The sequence below is a fragment of the Protopterus annectens genome, chromosome 8.part0 (genome assembly GCF_019279795.1).
Source record: "Protopterus annectens isolate FY-2018-M chromosome 8.part0, PAN1.0, whole genome shotgun sequence".
Taxonomy (NCBI): Eukaryota; Metazoa; Chordata; order Ceratodontiformes; family Protopteridae; genus Protopterus; species Protopterus annectens.
Genome location: NC_056741.1, coordinates 699,283,819 through 699,290,155, shown reverse-complemented (window position 1 = coordinate 699,290,155; position 6,337 = coordinate 699,283,819). Strand labels below are relative to the sequence as shown.

The 6,337-nt window shown below is 38.6% G+C and overlaps 1 protein-coding gene across 1 annotated transcript in view; it reads left to right on the top strand.

Annotated features, from left to right (window-relative positions):
- Nucleotides 1-3,809: 3,809 nt before the first annotated feature.
- LOC122808982 (calmodulin-like protein 8) overlaps nucleotides 3,810-6,337 on the top strand; it is a 172,508-nt gene continuing 169,980 nt past the window's right edge. The window contains exons 1-2 of the mRNA XM_044080148.1: nucleotides 3,810-3,966; nucleotides 4,075-4,268. The gene's annotated coding sequence lies outside the window, so the exon portion shown is untranslated. The remainder of the gene's footprint in view (nucleotides 3,967-4,074; nucleotides 4,269-6,337) is intronic.

Sequence of the window (6,337 nt, the reverse complement as noted above, 5' to 3'; positions counted from 1 at the left end):
TCAGCTAGGACTACTATAGCACACACAACTGATCTCTACCCTTCTCTATGCCTCTCCTATTTTTACCAATCTATCAAAATCCAATTTTAATAAACTGGCAACCTCATACAATAACATTGCTAGATTTGCCACAGGAGCTCCATTTCATACCCACCATTGCATAAATCTTAAACAACTAGGTTGGCTAAAATTACAAACCAGCTGTTGCTTCAACAACTTACAATCACCCACAAGATCTTGTATCACCCCATGAATACTCCCATACTCTGTAACTTTATTAGCCCTTATAAAAACCTCACAACCCTTCACTCAGCTAACAAGCTACTAGTTGCCTCCCTTAAATCTCACAATAAATCTGGTGACTGCCTATTTACTAACACTGTTGGTTTTAATTGGAACAAGCTTCCAAGTGAACTTACATCACTGGTATCGACACCCCTTTTCAAGAAGCAACTAAAAACCTTCCTTAATTCCCAATGGCTATGCCCACGTACTAATCCTGACTGACACTTTTTTGCCTCTTGCCTTACCACTGTTATAGGAGTATAACGTTTACTTTTATACCTTTCTTCTCCTCTAGTTATACTTTTTTACTGATAAAGATAACTTGTCTTAATAATAAAAAAAGAATATTTTTTGTGATCTGTGATTATCCTTTTACTTGGGTGCATATCAAATGAGTTAACAAAATACTGTCTTTTGTGTATCTTAACTATGTGTGTCACTCTCACATATTGTAGCAAAATCTGATGTAAAGGGGTTCCCCAGATTTATTCAATTTGTTTGACTTGTTTTTATATGTATAAGCTTTGCATATTTGCTAAATTGTATAACTTGATAGTGGAGCTTTTCTCCCCGAGCCTCTACTGAAAATGGACATGTATCCAGCTAGACTAGCCCGGTCAACAAACGTAAAATAAAATAAAAAATAAAATACCCAGGATTGTATTTATTAATGACTACCCATGTCCAGAAGGGTTGTGGGCACTGTCCCCAGTAAAAATTTACAATGCCCCATGCACTCATCCAGGTTCCTTTTGAACAACATCATAGAGGTGGTCTGCTTCACATGAACTGGCAGCCTATTCCAAAGATGTGGCAGTTGCTGGGAGACAAATTTGTTCCTTCAGCACATATAATTCGAGTCGCACACCATATTTAGGTCCCTGGAATGAGTAGCTCTAGTCCCATTTGATTTATGGATGTGCAGCAAATTCATTAGGTTTGGGTCGGAAATTGCTCTGCAAGCCAGGCACAAGTCTCCCCTAAGAAGTCTATATGAAACTGAGTATAGTGACAGGGACTTTAGTAGTCAGTGTGTAAGGCAAGTGCTTCTCAGTTAGAAACCTCTGAGGTCTCTCCAATTGCTGCAGGTGCTTTGAATGGCACATGCCAAAAGAGGCATTATACTCAATTATGGGCTTGATTAATGAAGAGTGTAGAGGGGGTATAACCTTCTTTGCTCTAGAGACAATGCCTTTACTAATCAATTGTGTTACATAGAAAGTCTTCCTTACTACAGCAGACACATCGCGGTCAAAGTTAAGGTCGAGTCTACTTGTGATCCCAGATCTCTTACTACTTCTTAGGTACATAGGGTATTGTTGTTAATTTGATAGTGTGAAGGGACATTGTTTTTATCGAAGGGAATGATGATGATGTATTGCTTTGCATTCAGTTTGAGACCATGACTAAGACACCAGTCAGTGGCCTGCATACGACCCTTCTGGAGTATACTGACATCATTTGGAGATTCAATAATTGCACCCAGTATGCAGTCATCTGCAAACTTGGCCAGCCACATCCCCTTAGTTCTTGATCGAACTTCTGAGAAGTACATATCAAACAGTAGTGGGCCCAGCACTGAGCCTTGTAGCACCCCACTGGTGACAGATCTGCTGGTGGATGTGGAGTCACCCACTTTGATAGTGTGTGATCAGTTTGTGAGCCAGTTGGCAACACATCTTACAACAAAGGGGTTTAAATTCAGTTTGCTATGTTTATTGGTAATGCCTGAGTGTGGGATTGTGTCAAAGGCATTTGCCAAGCCAAGGTATGCTGTTGTGCACATATTTGTCCTCATCGATGGCCCTGGTCACATTTACGAAGAAATCCACCAGGTTTAACAGGCAGGATCTGCCATTGACGAAGCTGAATTGGGTCGGATCCAGGGCTTGGAGGTCACCTATATCTTTATTTATGAGGTCCATGCTGATATGCTCCATGGCTTTACAGATGAGGCTGGTCAGACTTATGGGTCTATAATTCCCTGGGTCTGTTGCTAAGCCACCTTTGTGGAGGGAAATATCTGTTGCTGTTCTCCATTCTGCAGGAACAAAGCCAGTGGTTAGGCTGTGATTGAAAAGGGTACTTAATGGTGATGCTAGTTCATGTTTTAGTTTGTTTAGAAGACAGCCTGGAGACAGAAAGAATGCAAAAGGAAGCGAGAGAGGAACTATAATATGTATAATGAAGTAGTGGCAGGAAGGAGAACCCCAGAAGGACAGTAAAAGAAAATGAGATCAAAGTGAGGAGTGGTGTGGGAAGACGGGGCAAATGAAGAAGGGGTGATCTTAGATTCACACATAAACATAGACTATATATCTTGGTCTATAAGGGAACAAGGGTATAACATGACTAGGCTTGTAGAGGCCATAGGGGCAATAACCTAGTAACCTCCTATGATCCTATGAAAAATAACTATCCAGGAGAAGGTTGGAACAAGGGAAGAGAGGACAGGAGAAGAATGGGAGTAAGTGGCAGAAAGAGGGTTGGGGGATACTTTTTGGAGTTATGGGGTATAAGTAATTTTTATTAGTGGAGTAAATCTCAGAATAACATCATATATTGTTGAATAAAATTAAAGCTGTAGTAGATAGTGGTGCAGAGCCTTTAACCATTACTTGCATGGCAGGGACATGGATTATTATCCTCATGTTACTGTATTGCCATCCTGTTCACAATGGATGTATTTTGTCTTCAGCTTATGTTAACTCTTAGGTGTATTGCTACAACTGTTGATATTAATTACTTTTTATAAGTGTTACCTTCCAGTTTAAGTTGATATTGATATTAATTCCTTTTTATAAGTGTTACCTTCCTGTTTATGTTCAGTCCTTAATAATTATATTTCAAATATTGTTTCTATTCACAAAGAATATGCTATAATTTTTTTGCAAATTTTTATTTTATTAAATATGGGTAGGGAGTTTTTCTCCCTGGGCATTCACTGAGAAGGGGTCTTGCATGATCAGTGCACCTTCACTGTAACCAAATGTTAATAATTTTCATGTTGTTGTTTTTGAATGTAACCAAATGTTAATAGTTGTCATGTTGTTTTCTGGGTCTTTTCGTGAATGCCTTGTAATCAATCTCTCATCTGAGTTGTTCTAGATGGTGGGAAAAAGCTTCAGAAAGCCATTTTTACTGATTGCCTTTCTGAAAGGTGATCTTTTGTAAGGTGGCATAGCTATCAACAGAGTGTTACAAGTCATATGTGGACGTTTTACATGATGCGTTTGATGGCTATGGAGTGGTGAGTTGTGATAACTACAGCTGATGAGTCTGAAAGTGAAGTAATCTAGAAGAAATGTAGCTTCCTAATATTGGCAGCATGCTGGCATTTTTCAGAATTGCAGGACGTAGACGAAACTGTGCGCTGTATGGCGGTAGGTTAACGAAGTAGCGTAATTACATTTATGTAGAAGAGAGGAGTGCTACAAACTTGAGTTGTGAACTAAAAGGGGTAATCCCTACCTTATTTTAGTCTTGGGTTGGGATAAGCACTCATTGGCAAGTGCTGACCTTGAGTAAGGGGTAAGGTGGTTAGATTCTGTGTTTTATTAAATTTAGCGAGGAGTCCTACACTTGTTTATGACCAGCAACGCAATCAAAATCCTTTATATTCTGCACCGTCAACCAGTCCTGGGTGTACAATAATTTCCATTTTACTTAGACTGGTGGAAGGTAAAGCGGAGAAATAGTTTTTTAAACAAATCTTTTCTATGACCGCAGGCAATCTTTTCACAAAGTCTCGAATTCTTAAAAAATCTTCTTTCGTCTTTTCCCGGTTAGGGGTCGCTACAGCAGAACTCCGGTGCGCTAATGATTGGCAGCGGATTTCCTTATTTTCTAAGTGCAAGACTACCCACGGGAAAACAACAGTTGATCTGAGCATACGCCCACACAGGAGGGTGGATTTTCTCCTTATAAAAGTCCGAAGCAAAAGAAGAGTAGACAGTACTTAACGTCCTTTATTGTTGGCTGAGGTAAGTTTGTGTGGTTTTTCTTGGGGGGATAATTTATGTGTTCCAAACTACAATGCCACGAAACAGGCTCATTTGTAGCGTTGCAATTAATTAGGGTAATAAAGCAAGTTATCTTATTATTTTTAAATCTATAGTTTGACTGTGGAATGAGTGAAAATTAAATGGTCTTGCGTATGTGTTAGGCGGAGGATGGATTGATGTCTTCTCCGAAAGAAGATCCTTCCATCTAATAACCTTAAATCTGGAAACCCATTTCCTCGGCACTAGGTTACATTGCCCTATTTAAGTAGTGCAAAATAATCGCTTTTGGAGTGATGAGACTAGTTCCGTCTGTTGACGGAACACACAAGCAGAAACCAAACCAATAAGCTTCTGAAAGCCTTTTCCTTCCTATTTTCTCATCCCAGAATTTCCTGTATGATTAACGTTAATTTGTGGGCGCGGTTCTCTTTTTGGGACGAGAAAGGGAACCAAACTCTATACGGCATTGTCACAATGGACGGGGTAACCGATGTACTTGTGTGTAGACGAAACGGATCACTTAATCTGGCATTTTGTACTGAACCTTCCTTCCCCTTTTGTAAAGCTAAACTGTTACTATGAAGTGTGCAACTTGGTGAAGTAACTGTCACTAAATGTATTTTATTCAGATTTTTCTCTGGCATAAGTAATTGCGCCGTGGGCAAAGGTGTAGTTAGGCATACTCAGTGTACCCAAATTAGTACATTTTTTTTTCAGAACATCATTTTACACATTTTATACACGTAACGGCACAGGATATTTAGGATCATCTAAACTAGTGTCTGTTGTACGTCACCAGTCAAAACATGCTTACATGGTAGGAATAGTACCTCTTAAAATATCCTAGTGCACCTCTTTCTGAAGTGTATAGGGGCAACATTTTGAGGGTTGAGTACCTTTTTAATTGATGGGAGGTCAACAAAATGAGATTTCAGTACAAATATGAATTTCTAGCTACACCCCTAGCTGTGGGTGGTACAAGTTAAATTTTTTATTTCTGTGTTTTGATACTCTCATTAGTCAAGGAGCACAAATGTTTAGAAATGTCTATTTACAGTATGTAACTACTCAAACGCGTCATTGAATACTTCTAAAAACACAGATTTTATGGTTAAGTGGCAACTTTTGAGAAACTGTCGCTTTCTTTCCTGTGTAGTATGGCTATATTTGGATAAGTACACCTTTTTAGGTGAAGGGGTAGATGATGGAGGCAACAACGTTGTTTGATTACTGAATATAAACTACCTGTATCCCCAGAGTTATACTCCAGAAAGTGTTTAATCTTGATATTGGATCAAATGGAAGAAATGCTGAGTTGTGGTTAAATGTGGTAAAGCATACCTCTCAAATGTCCAGCTGTGGTCTGTTTCTCATTAACTTGTTTTTTTGCAAGCTATTGGTAAATCATTGACAAATATATTCAGAAAATGATGGACATTTTGAGATTCAGACTTTATACCCTTCAGAAAATTCATGTTAATGCAAGACCTGTTCTATGAGCTTTCTAACTTTAAAAAATTGTCCCTATTTTTGCACCTTTGTCAGCCAATGGGCTTTGTCCAGACTTTGTACACCCTCTAAGAGGTTGAGAGGTATGTGGTAAAGTAGTTCTCAGCTAGTCAAACTAGAACCAAGGACAATGGTTCCAAATCACGATCCCTTTTTAAAACAATAGTTATAGTTTTGAAAAGCTGCCATGGTAAAATTAATTTACATGCATTTTCTAAAGTAAAGGTTTGTAACTGTCATGTTGTGATTTTTAGGAGGTTAGAACAAAATAAGTGGTATTGTGAATATGGTCCTGGATGGTAGTAATGTCTTTGCATGATGATGTTGTTTATTTATTTGCTTTTTGTTAACCAGTCCACTGGGCTGAATGAGCTCATTTTCAATGGAGGGCCTGGGGAGAAAAGCTCCAAAAAACAAATGTACATAATTAAGAGATGATTTGGAGAGTTAACAGCATTTAACAATATACAATATAGAACAATATTGAAGTCAGAAGTGACACAGTAACATAGACAATTTATAGCAACATTTTGTGGAAG